The sequence below is a fragment of the Phyllostomus discolor genome, chromosome 7 (genome assembly GCF_004126475.2).
Source record: "Phyllostomus discolor isolate MPI-MPIP mPhyDis1 chromosome 7, mPhyDis1.pri.v3, whole genome shotgun sequence".
In the NCBI taxonomy this organism is placed as follows: domain Eukaryota; kingdom Metazoa; phylum Chordata; class Mammalia; order Chiroptera; family Phyllostomidae; genus Phyllostomus; species Phyllostomus discolor.
The window spans coordinates 20,846,582-20,858,719 of NC_040909.2; the positions used below are offsets into that span (position 1 = coordinate 20,846,582).

A 12,138-nucleotide genomic window follows, 5' to 3' on the forward strand; every position below is an offset into this window, starting at 1 on the left:
TGTGCCTTCAGGGTTCTGACAAAAATAACTGTCAACTAAGCATTAAATACCCAGCAAAATGATTACCTTTTTACAAATGGTGATGAAATGAAGACATTTTTAGGCAAACAAAAACTGTTTACCAATAACAGCATAAGCCCTTGCTAAAGTAAAATATTGGAAGTTCGTCATTCAAGCATAAGAAAAGTTTTTGTGTGATTATTTTAAAATGAAAGAAGAAATAAAAGAAAAATGTATATGGGTAAATCTAAACAAATTATTTGAACCTAGTAACAAACTATAGAAATGATCCCTGAAAGTATAGTCTTATATAATTATTTGAATCTAATATATTTGAATCTAATATAAATCTAAATGAATTATATCATCATTACAAAATGATGATGCTAAAGATTAATTATTTGTAGGGTTAAAACAAGCATGATGGCACCAAAATAGTGTAACACAATAGCACTTAGTGGGCCAAGTGTAGTCGAAAATGTTCTAAGGTCCCTCCTGATATCCTTGGGCAGGAGGCAAAAATATTAACAATAAACTTAGTTAAGGGTACACTTCAGGGTACAGAGTAAACACTGAAAGTGGATATAGAGACTGTAATTTCCGAAATATTAAGGGGGCAAATAGAATTAGAAAAAATAACATTCAAAACTGAAACATGGAGAAAATCTGCGAGAAATACAATGAAAAGGTAAATTACTCCATAATCATAGTGGGAGATTTCAAAACAGTTTTTAGTGATTTTTCAGACATGCCTCCAAAATATCAATAATATAACCCTAAAAATCAAACTAATATACAGAGTATCTCACCCAAAACCTACAGAAACATTTTCTCTCCAAAGACAAACTGAACATTCACACAATGATTTTACTGGGCCACAAATCATGTCTCAAGAAAATTCAAAAGGCTGAAAATATGCAGAGAACGTTTTCTCATCACAATTCATTTAAGCAGGAAATTAAAAGCTGCAGTCAGTCAAAAAAAAAGAGGAGAAAACTCCCATATGGTTATAAATTAAAGCTTAATGTTTATAAATCACACATGGTTAAAGAAGTAATCAAAATGGAAATTAGAAAGTATGTTTAACTGAATTACAACAAAATGTTACTTTTCAAACCTTAGAGAATGCTCTAAAGCAGTTTTTTCAATCTCAGCACGATGGACACTTAGTGGCAGATAGTATATTTCTTAGGGGCTTCGGGAGAGGGAGTTCTGTCCTGTGCATTGCAGGATGCTTAGCAGTATTCCTGGTTTCTCCTGCTAAAGGCCAATAGCACTTTCCGCCAGCCGTCACAATCAAAATTGTCTCCACATACTGTCAAATGCCCCCTGGGGTAGGCCAAAATCAGCCCAGGTTGAAACCACTGTTCTAAAGTGATGCCTACAGGGAAAGAAAAAAAAGAAGAAGAAGAAGGGCTCAACATGGTGAGCTCAGCACACTTTCATTTATCTACCTCAACAAGTCTGAAGAAGAGGTGTGTATCAAATCATAAGCCTGGAGGGGGGAGAAAATAGTAACTATAAGAGCAGAAAGTAACAAAATAGAAAAACAGAATAAAGGAAATCACTAAAGCCAAAATTTTCTTCTTTAAAGGATTAACATTATTTCTATATCTAGGGTAAGATTAAGGAGAGACAACACAAATAACCAATAATAGTAATGAAAAACAATCCCAGATCTTTCAAACATCAAAAAGATAAGATGATGATAATAACAACTTTTAGGCCAACAAATTGAAAAATTAGATGAAGTGGGAAAATTTCTAGAAAGTTACATTTAATCAAAAATTCAAAATGTAAAATTTAAAACTCTGATCAATCCAATAACCATTAAAATGATTCTATACTTACATGACTCACAGATACACATGCATACAAAACAATAAACACAAACAAAACAAAACAGGCCCATGATATCTATACCAGAAAATGTAATCTATACCATTTAAGGCAGCAATACCATCCATCCCAGAGAACAAAGAGAGTAAATGATGGGCACCAATTCATTGTACAAGGTAGCAAAACCTCGCTACCAGAAACCAACACAGAGAATGAGAAAGAAAAGCCGCGGGCCAGTCTCTTCAAGGAGCATAAATGCAAAGACTCTAGACTCAACATTAACTACCAGAGGTCAGTAATACACAAAGAAAATAAAATACCATGACTGCCCTGGCTGGTGTGGCTCAGGGAACTGAGTGCCGGCCTGCAAACCAAAGGGCCACCGGTTCAATTCCCAGTCAGGGCACATGCCTGGATTGTAGGCCAGGTCCCCAGTAGGGGGTGTGCAAGAGGCAACCACACACTGATGTTTCTCTCCCTCCCTTCTTCTTTCTCTAAAAATAAATAAATAAAATGTTTTAAAAAATACCATGACTAAGTTGACTTTACTACAGGAATACAAGATTGTTTTAACATCAGAATATCAACTATGCGATCTGTTACATGAAAAAAAATAAATATATGATTATTTCAACACATGCAGAACCAGTATTTGATAAAATTTAACATCCATTCATGGTAAATGTGTTTAGCAATCTAAGAATATGATAAAAATTCTGCAATATGATAAAAGTCAGCTGTTCCTCCCCCCAAACCCTATAGCTGTTCATAAAACACTGAAAGGCTCTGCCCTGAAGAAAATACGGTAAGATTGACCCATTCCATTCAATAGCGTAATGGAGAGCGTAACTAGGAGGAGGCAATGAAATCAAATGAAAGATTAAAGAATTGAGAAAGAAGAAATAAAATTCACATGATTTGCTGATAACCTTTGTAAAAAGAATCTCCAGAGTATCTAAAGACAAGTTATTAACAGCAATAGGCAAGTTTAACAAAGCTGCAAATACTGTATCAAGATATAAATATCCACCATATTCCTATGCCACCAAACAGAAAATGACATTTGAAAGAGATATTTGTAATAGCACTAAGCTTTCTAATCCATTTTAATGTTTAATCTAGTTGCATGTTCAATTTTGATAAATATTAAAAAGAACAAATCCACCAAATTAGCACTCTGAAAAGAAACTAAATAATTTACTGTTACCAACTGTTGTCGTTTGCTTCAAACTTTTCTTAACAAAAGAAGAAAACTAACAAATAAGGAGTGCTTCACTCCAGAAACTCTGCTAAGCAATTTGCTTCATTTTCTTCTTGAAATGACAGTAGTAGAAGCCTCATCCTCATGTGTGGATTGGGAAATGTGACAGGGAGGAAGCTGAGGTTGCAACTGTCTTTCTGATTTCAAAACCCACATTCTTTCATGCTACTTCTTTTTTCTTACTTATCTAAAGGAATAGACAGTTCTTATTTATGCAAATACTATATTTACCCAAAATACCCTTTCAACATTTTCATATGATTTTTACAAAATATCAAGATTATTTCATTAGAACGCTTTCCAGTCCAAATCAGTACTATACTTAGAAAACATGACAAGTTTAAATACTATTCAACATAGCAGGCAGGACAAAATTTTTCTGGTCTTTGTAGACAGCTCACCAATATTGTCTCCAAGCAATTATGGTGAGCCTTTGTAGCTTTGTCTTTATTATGAAGATACTGAATTAAATATTTTCCAAAATCTACTCACAATATTCTGTACATTGATGTCTTAGAATGGATGAAAGACTCTGTAATTGCTAATGCCAGAAGGTCATCCCTGTCCTGCTTTTTCTACAGACCTTTAAGTTTATTAATCAACTTCACAAATATGAAGGGGGACCCTCCCCAAAAAAGACCAGAATTATCTTCTAGAGGGTGGGTCCCTTGTAGTCAGGTTGCCCCACTAGGTGAGTGTTCTAGGAACCCACCTGTTTCAGTGTAGCAGCTGATATTACTGCAAGAGGCTGCGTTCAGCTTCAGCGATTTCTTTTTGAAGACCCTTTCAATGTGTTTGCCCATTTCATGATGGGTAATTAAGAGCATGCCTGCCCATACCACTCTGAGTGTTCAGCATTCACCTGATCTCACCGCATCAATGAAAAACGTTTTGCCAATGTGGAAGAGGTAAAAGAAAAAATGTCAGAAGCACTAAAAGGCATCAAACTCCACGAGTTCAAAACCTGTTTTGAGCAGTGGGCAAAAAAGTCTCAATAGATGGTATTGCATCAAATAGAGAGCACTTCGAAGGTGACTGAAGTTTATACATGTAAGAACAAATACACAATCTTTTTATAAATAAATTTCAGTTTTGGGAAGTGCCCCCCTCACAATCTTGTGCATACCATGTACACACAGAATATTCACTCAACCATCATTCATTCAATGAATATTCATTGAGAAATCTACTATGTGCCACTCACTGAACTATGCTCTGGAGGAAAAGTGTGGACAAAGGAGACAAGTTCCCTGCCCTTATCCCAGCAGGGCCTGTTGTACATGCTGGAAAGGCTACTGAAGTTCAAGTGCATTCGGGTTTTCAGACACAGAGAACACTCCTGGTGTGCTCTCTGGATTTCTCTCAGCCAGTAACCAACCCAACTGTCCAGCTGAGGACACTTCAGAGCCTGCTGTTTCCTCAGTTTGGAGTGGGAATTGATAAGTTAGAATTTATAAATTAGAATTTATAATGGCCCTACCAACTGATGCTTTCATTAATAAGAGTTAAATATAAGGTGCTCAAAGAGGGTGTCCCTTAAGCAAAAGTCTTAAAGCAATCACTGTGTTAGAGGGTGGACTTTTATGTGGATCTTTACTTGAACAAGTTACACAAAGAAACCAGCGGCAGACCTATAAAATGGAACTCTTGTTTATATTTCGGGCATTTTGTGTTGCATACAAAAACAGTATATAAAGTATGTTTGAGTCATAAATAAATATAAAGCATGTATGTAAAGAATATAAAGTATGTCTGAGTTGTAAGCAAATACTGAGTTCTAGTCAATGATATGCATGCGGAGGTATTTACAGAGAGTGCACGGATGCACTCAACTTACTTTGAAATACAGCAAAATTCATGATATATTGATGGGTGGACAAGGCAGGGAGGGCTATGTCATGAAGCCAACTGTATTAAAGCATGTATTGAGAAATCTAGGTGGTGAATGTCTGGGTGTTCACTGTATAATTCTTCCAACTTCTCTGTACATTTGAAAATTTTCATAATCAAATGCTGGGGAAATGTGAAGGACAGAAATGTTAAGCAAAAAAAATAAAGTATATGTATATTTTTAAAGTATATAGTACTGCTTTTATGGAATTAATGTTTACTTTTTAGTTATACAAATATACATAAGTACATTCTTGTAAAAAACTTTGAACATTACAGATAAAACTGCCTTGACCTACACCCTACATCCTAGACCATTTTCTAGAACTGAACCTTGTTATGAAATCCATGTGTATGCTCCAGGTTCACGTATATATTCACGTGTGTGTGTGTATGGATAAGTGCCAGTCTTCCCCTCTAGAGGTGTATCTGACACATAGTGGGTGCTCAGAAAAGGAAGTGTTAAATGAATATGATCCTTTAAAAATTGATTACATAAACTGTAAACTCTAGCCAATAGAATAGTGTTAGTGCCCTGTAGAATAAACAGTTGTTTTTGTGGCCTCTCTATGTCACTTTGAGTGGGAACCTTCAGTCTCACTGAACACAGACTTGACTATAGTATCGACTTGATGAGGTAATCACGTTCCAAAGTCAGGTGGTTTAGTCACTAAATCCCTCACGCATTAACTGATGCAGTCAATAAGCATTTATTGCATACATCCTATGTTCAAGTGACAAAATTAAGCCCTCAGGTTGCAGCAGGCTTTTTCAGCTTTGGCACTACTGACATATTGAGCAACGTTTTGTTGTAGGGGCTAACCTGTGAATTGTAAGATGTTTAGTAGCGACCCTGACCTCTCCCCACTTCTCACTGGTAACACTACTCACTCTGGTCGTGGGCATCAAAAATGTCTCCTGACATTGCCAAGTGTCCCGTTGGAGGCAAAATCAGCCCCAGCTGAGAGACACGGGGCCCCAAGAAAGCTGTGGCCTCTACCTGGGGCAGCAGTCTTCCCTGGAACATACACCCCCCCCCGTGAGATGGGAACTTACGTTACCGTAACTGAAAACACAAACAGTGTGCCATCTTCCCATCCTCTTTCTCTCTGTTGTCTAGAAACTCATCATTTTAGATTTATTAAAGGAGAATGTATCATTAAAGTACATTTCCAGGCAATATAGCTACCATCCCTCCCTTTCCCCAATGTCCTCTGCTCCTGGGGGAGAGAGTATAGATGGGCTGGAGGGGCTTAGAGGATTAGATCAGAAATTATTCTCAGTCCAAAAGTGAATTTCACTCTCTTCTGATAGAGAACACTTCCTGGAACCGTCTATGGAGTTGGCTAATACACATACATATGTAATCCTCACCAGGGCGTCCCGCTACTCAGCTAACCTCCCTGAGTCAGGGGAATGCCCTGCGGGTCACCTCACCAGCTGGCCTCTAACTCCTTAGCCGCAATTCTGTAAGCATAATCCCTCAGGTAGGGGTGGTATAGAGCAGACTCAATAGACATTTGTGGAATGGATGGATGAATCATGCTACATAAAACATAAGAGAATCGTGATGCCAAATGATTGCTATTGTTTACAGAAGCATTGTTGATCCTGCTTTATGATTAAAGATATATACACATACATATATACACACATATACGTATATATATATAAATAACTTTTTCTTTTACTGTTCAGCACCATCAAATTTATTTGCTCTTTTCACAGGACATTAGCTTACTTTTATATGATGATTAACAAGGCTTCCAACCAATTGGACAAAAGATATATTTTAAAAGATAATAAAACCACTTTTTTAATCTGCAGGTTAAAAACTAAAGGTTTGCAGAGAGAATATTTCAGTTTAATTCTACCATGTGGAATATTTCAATTTAGTTCTATTGTCCCATATTTAGTTCTATTGTTAATAAAATTGTGATTCACTAACCTCTTTCATGTATTCATTATGGAAATAGAGTAGTAACATATTCATTGTTAAATGGACTCATTATGAAAGTAATTTGCAAATTATATTAAGTTCTTACTTTCTAAGATAAGCCACATATGTTATTCACATCATAAACTAATATTATTTTAGAAGTCTTAAACCATATTCCTTACTTTACAAATTTTGTTTTATACAAATTTCTCAAGTTACTTACAGTAGTCCCCCCCCCCTTATTGGTGTGGGATATGTCCCAAGACCCCCAGAGGGTGCCTGAAACTGCCCATTACTGAGCCCAACATAAATTACATTTCTTCTTTTGCATACTCACCTTTTCACTTAGAGGCAGCACTCTGCAGCTCCTCTTCAGCATATCCCAATTGCCAGCATCACTACTTTTACCCTCGGGGCCGTTAATTAAGTAAAGCAAGGGCTGCTTGAACGCAAGCATGGCGGTGCCACGCCAGTGCATCTCACAACCCAGAGAATCACTCAGTGGAGTAGATGCAGCAGGGGGATGCTGGACAAAGGGGTGATTCTCGTCCTGGGTGGGCTGGAGCAGAGTGACTGGGGATTCCATCACACTACTCAAAATGGTACACAATGTAAAACTTGTGAATTGTTCATTTCTGGAATTTTCTTTTCAATAGTTTTACACCATGGTTGACGGCAGGTAACTGAAACTACAGAAAGTTAAACTATACATGAGCAGAGGCTATTGTCTATTCTTTCGATAAAATTGCATCGTGTGTAACTGGCCAGCAGAATTATAATTGTCCCAGTGACATAAAGCTTGAAATAAAATGAACTTGTACACTTAGGATATTCTATATTTAAATGCAATTTTCTTTTCCTCTCTGATTTGTGTATTCCTGCCTTGACCCCAGGGAACTGTGCAATCATTTTCTATCTTCCTTTCTATTTTTTGTACAATGTCATCTTTTAAACTCTGAAATGTAACATGGAATTCAAGCAGCATGGTAAGAGCTTTAAATACAACGTTTAACCCTCTTTGGAGATATAAAATCCATCATCCAAAGCAGATTTTATGTACTTCCTATGTCGTAAGACCGATAATACTGTTTGTTAGCGAGAACCGACCACTCCCGTGTGGCTTCCCAGGGGAAAGGACAAGCCCCATTTATCACCCATAGAGGTGCCCCACACGACAGAGCCTGCCATTCTTCAGCAGCTCTAATTGAGTAGCCCGTGGATGTTACTGTCAGAAGATGATTCACCAACAAAAGCAATAGAACCAAATTGCTTAAAAATGGCATCAGCAGGGACCGGCATTGACTGTTAATGGGTGTCAGGAGGAAACAGGGGGACGGGCTCACTGGTGCCATTTCTCCTCTTCCATTATTCCCGCAGACCTCCCCTCTCGAGGCAGATGGCCTGAAGTCAGAATTCTCAGATGGAGAGCTGGGGCCTTTTTGGATCTTTACAACAAAGCTTCACTAAGAATCTCAACTTAGTTTTCTGAGGAAGTTCCATACTGCTTTCCATAGTGGTTGTACCAGTCTGCAGTCCCACCAACAGTGCACTAGGGACCCCTTTTCTCCACAACCTCTCCAACACTTGTTTGTTGCTTTGTTTATGATGGCCATTCTGACTGGTGTGAAGTGGTATCTCATTGTGATTTTAATTGCATCTCTCTGATAGCTAGCGATACTGAACATCGTTTCATGTGTCTTTGGATTTTCTGTATGTCCTCCTTGGAGAAGTGTCTGTTCAAGTCCTGTGCCCACTTTTTAATTGGATTCCTTGTCTTCTTAGAGTGCAGTCTTGTAAGTTCTTTGTATATTTTGGAGATTAAACCTTTGTCTGAGGTATCATTGGCAAATATGTTTTCCCATACAGTTGGTTCTCTTTTAATTTTGATACTGTTTTCTTTAGCTGTGCAGAAACTTTTAATTTTGATGAGGTCCCATTTGTTTATCCTAAGAATACTAAAACACCAATCCAAAAGAACCTATGCAACCCAACATTCATAGCAGCACAATTTACAATAGCCAAGTGCTGGAAGCAACCTAGGTACCCATCAATAAGTGAATGGATCAAAAAACTATGGTACATGTACACAATGGAATTCTATGCAGCAGAAAGAAAGAAGGAGCTCCTACCCTCTGCAACAGCGTGGATGGAGCTGGAAAGCATTATGCTAAGCGAAACAAGCCAGGCAGTGAAAGACAAATACCACATGATATCACCTTTAACAGGAACCTAAACAACAAAACAAAGAAACAAGCAAAATATAACCAAAGGCACTGAAATAGAGGACAGGCTGACAGTGACCACAAGGGAGAGAAGAAGGAAATTCAGGGGACATTGGGAAGGGTTCACGGGAACAAACTTAAAGGACACATGGACAAAAACTAGGGGGAGGGTGGTAATGGGAGGGAAGTGGGGAGGGTTGGGAGGGGTGGTGGATTGGGAGTAACAGGGAGAAAACTGTATTTGAACAATGATGAAAATAAAATTAAAAAATAATAATTCATTTGAGGCTAAAACAAATGCAACAAAAGGGAATCCCAAATAAATAAATTCTACTAAGCCAAAAAAAAAAATCTCAACTTAAACAATTATGGCATTTAACCCATATTTGGGAGTATGATGAAAGGAGTAATGTTGGCAGCCCCTACCCCCCCAAATTCCTGAATGCTAGTGTGGCTTAGTAGCTCCTAAACCTTTTTTTTTAAGATTTATTTTTTTAGAGAGGGGGAAGGGAAAGAGAAAGAGAGGGAGAGAAGCATCAATGTGTGGTTGCCTCTGGCATGCCCCAAACTGGGGACATAGCCTGCAACCCAGGCATGTGCTCTGACTGGGAATCAAAACGGCGACCCTTTGGTTTGTAGGCCCGCACTCAATCTGCTGACCTACACCAGCCAAGGCAGAGCTCCTGAACTTAATAAAAGTACAACTTAGGGATTACTTACAAAAGTGAATAGAAACTAAAAATTAGAGTGAACATATTGATGCTTTAATATGTAAATCAAGGTTTAGTAATAGAGAAAGAAGAACAGATGATATCACACATAAATGCCTTTGGCAAACTGAGTTGGCTGTGTCAGTTTAAAATACTTATCTGTCTAGGAATGGCTAAGATCAATACCAGTGTTATCTTCCTTCATAGATATCTACAAATTATCAGTAAACTATTCAGGTCACACTTAATTATCCTTTATCTTTATTTTCCTTAAAATTAAACCTACCAGATAGGAATGGAGTAGGTAATAAGTTGTACAAGAAAACTTGCTCTATGTGGAAGATGGCAGTGTTTCCATGAGAGTTTCAAGGAATCTATGATTTTCATTTCTTTATGAGAACAAACAAAAGAATGTCACCAGTCTCAAGCCACAAAATCAAGTACGCAAAAAGATATCTTAATTCTATGCTCTTGAAATCAACTTTCCATTCTGGTTAGGATATTCAATGTCAGCCATGCTAAGGTCCCCCTAGCTCACCCTACCCCATTGCAGAGGCTGGGCCAACGTTTAATGCTGTGTTGACTGTGCAGAAGCTTTGGAAAGATCTCTACATCATCATCAAACCTGCTTCCTCACATATGCAAACTCTCCCGGTTCACACAGTCCCTCCTTTTCTGTCAGTGCCTTTGGGACATAGAAATATTTGCAGACACTAAGAATCCAGGGTTAGGATGCAGAACCACTAGCTATACCACATGACCATTACCTGCTGAAGTCTCACTACATACCAACACGATGGCAAAGAGCATTCTCTCTCACTTGTTGCCAGTAATGCTCATTGCCATGGTTCCTGGCTGGGACATCATCAGAGACCCCCAAATAAAGTGGTAATTCATTTCCAAAGATGGTCCCCACAGGACCCCTGCCTACTAGTACTCAGACCCTACTGTAGTCCCTTCTACAATGAATGGGAGCTCATCCTGTGACTCACTTGAAACAAGATATGTCAGAAGTAATGCTGCACCAGATTCGGGCTCAAGCCCAAAGGGCTGGCAGCTTCCAATATTGCAGTTTTGGGAGCCCTGACCCACCAATGCAGAAAACCCAGACACCATATGGATGGACCGCTAGTGAGGACCCAGAGAGAGAGAGGCAATCCTGAGGCCACATGTAAAGAGACACAGAGGTTGTTCCACTTTCTGGCCTTTCAGCCACCACCCCCAGGACCAGTGAATGAACCTGTCTTAGATGCTCCAATCCTGGCCACCACCTGAGTGCAGTTGCCCTGGAGATGCCAACTGGGACCAGCAAAACAATAAAAATAAATAAAAACTAAAACCTATTCACTTAAGCCCTAGTCAATACACTAGATAGAGTAGACAATAGGGAAGCCAAGAGATAGGAGTGAGCCAATCGGATAGTTCAAGTTCAGAGAGAAGTAACCAGCTATTAAAGCTGATTTTCTACTCCAAGAATGACAATAAGAAAGAAATAAATGAGAAAAAACAACATGGCCATTTTAGGCCCAAACTTTGGAGTAATTTGTTATGTAGTAAGGTATAACCAAAACAGAAGAAAGTGTCTTGTGCTAAATACAATACTTGCTGGGGAACAAGTGTTGCTTTAATGCACTCCTCACCCACCTCATCTTTCTCTGTTATTCTATACCCAACCAAATGCTACTAGAGTATACCAGTGTGGTGTGCCCTTCCGGCCTATTTCTCCACATGCAGTCCAGAGATACCAGAGAATAGGTTCTCCCCTCACCATCTATGTTTTCTCCCCCTGCCACTCCCCAGTTGCTTTGTGGGGTGGGGAGGGGGGAGGGGTGGAGGGGTGGAGACTGCAGCATGTTACTCCGGGTGCAGCCCCAGAAAGCTGGTCAACCAGGGAAGTTGTGGGGGGGCACTGCCTGGCTGGGCACTCTTCTGGGTGCCCTAGTTCTCCTCCCCGCTGAAGGACACACGTTTCCCTGAAAGGTAGAGGGACCTTGGCCATGACCTCCACCCCACCCCACCCTGCTGTACCCCACACATGCCCAGCTGAGCTTCCTTCGTTCTGGAAACAACTGGGAAAAGTGGCTTCAGTCGTGTGAACCCACCTGCTTCTACCCAAGGGGCTGCAGGAGGCTCCTGGAGAAAAACCCACAATTTCAACACTTTCTAGATGTTTTCTGTGCCTTCCTGGCAAGAGTTGGGGGCAGAGTCAATGGTGAATGAAGTTCAGGGTCAGAGGATGCCTCACCCCTGGATCCCCTGCAGGTGGATTCCCCTTAG

General features: G+C 39.3%; 1 pseudogene; it reads right to left on the bottom strand.

Annotated features, from left to right (window-relative positions):
- Positions 1–234: 234 nt before the first annotated feature.
- On the bottom strand, positions 235–308 carry LOC114502237 (annotated as a pseudogene).
- Positions 309–12,138: the final 11,830 nt, after the last annotated feature.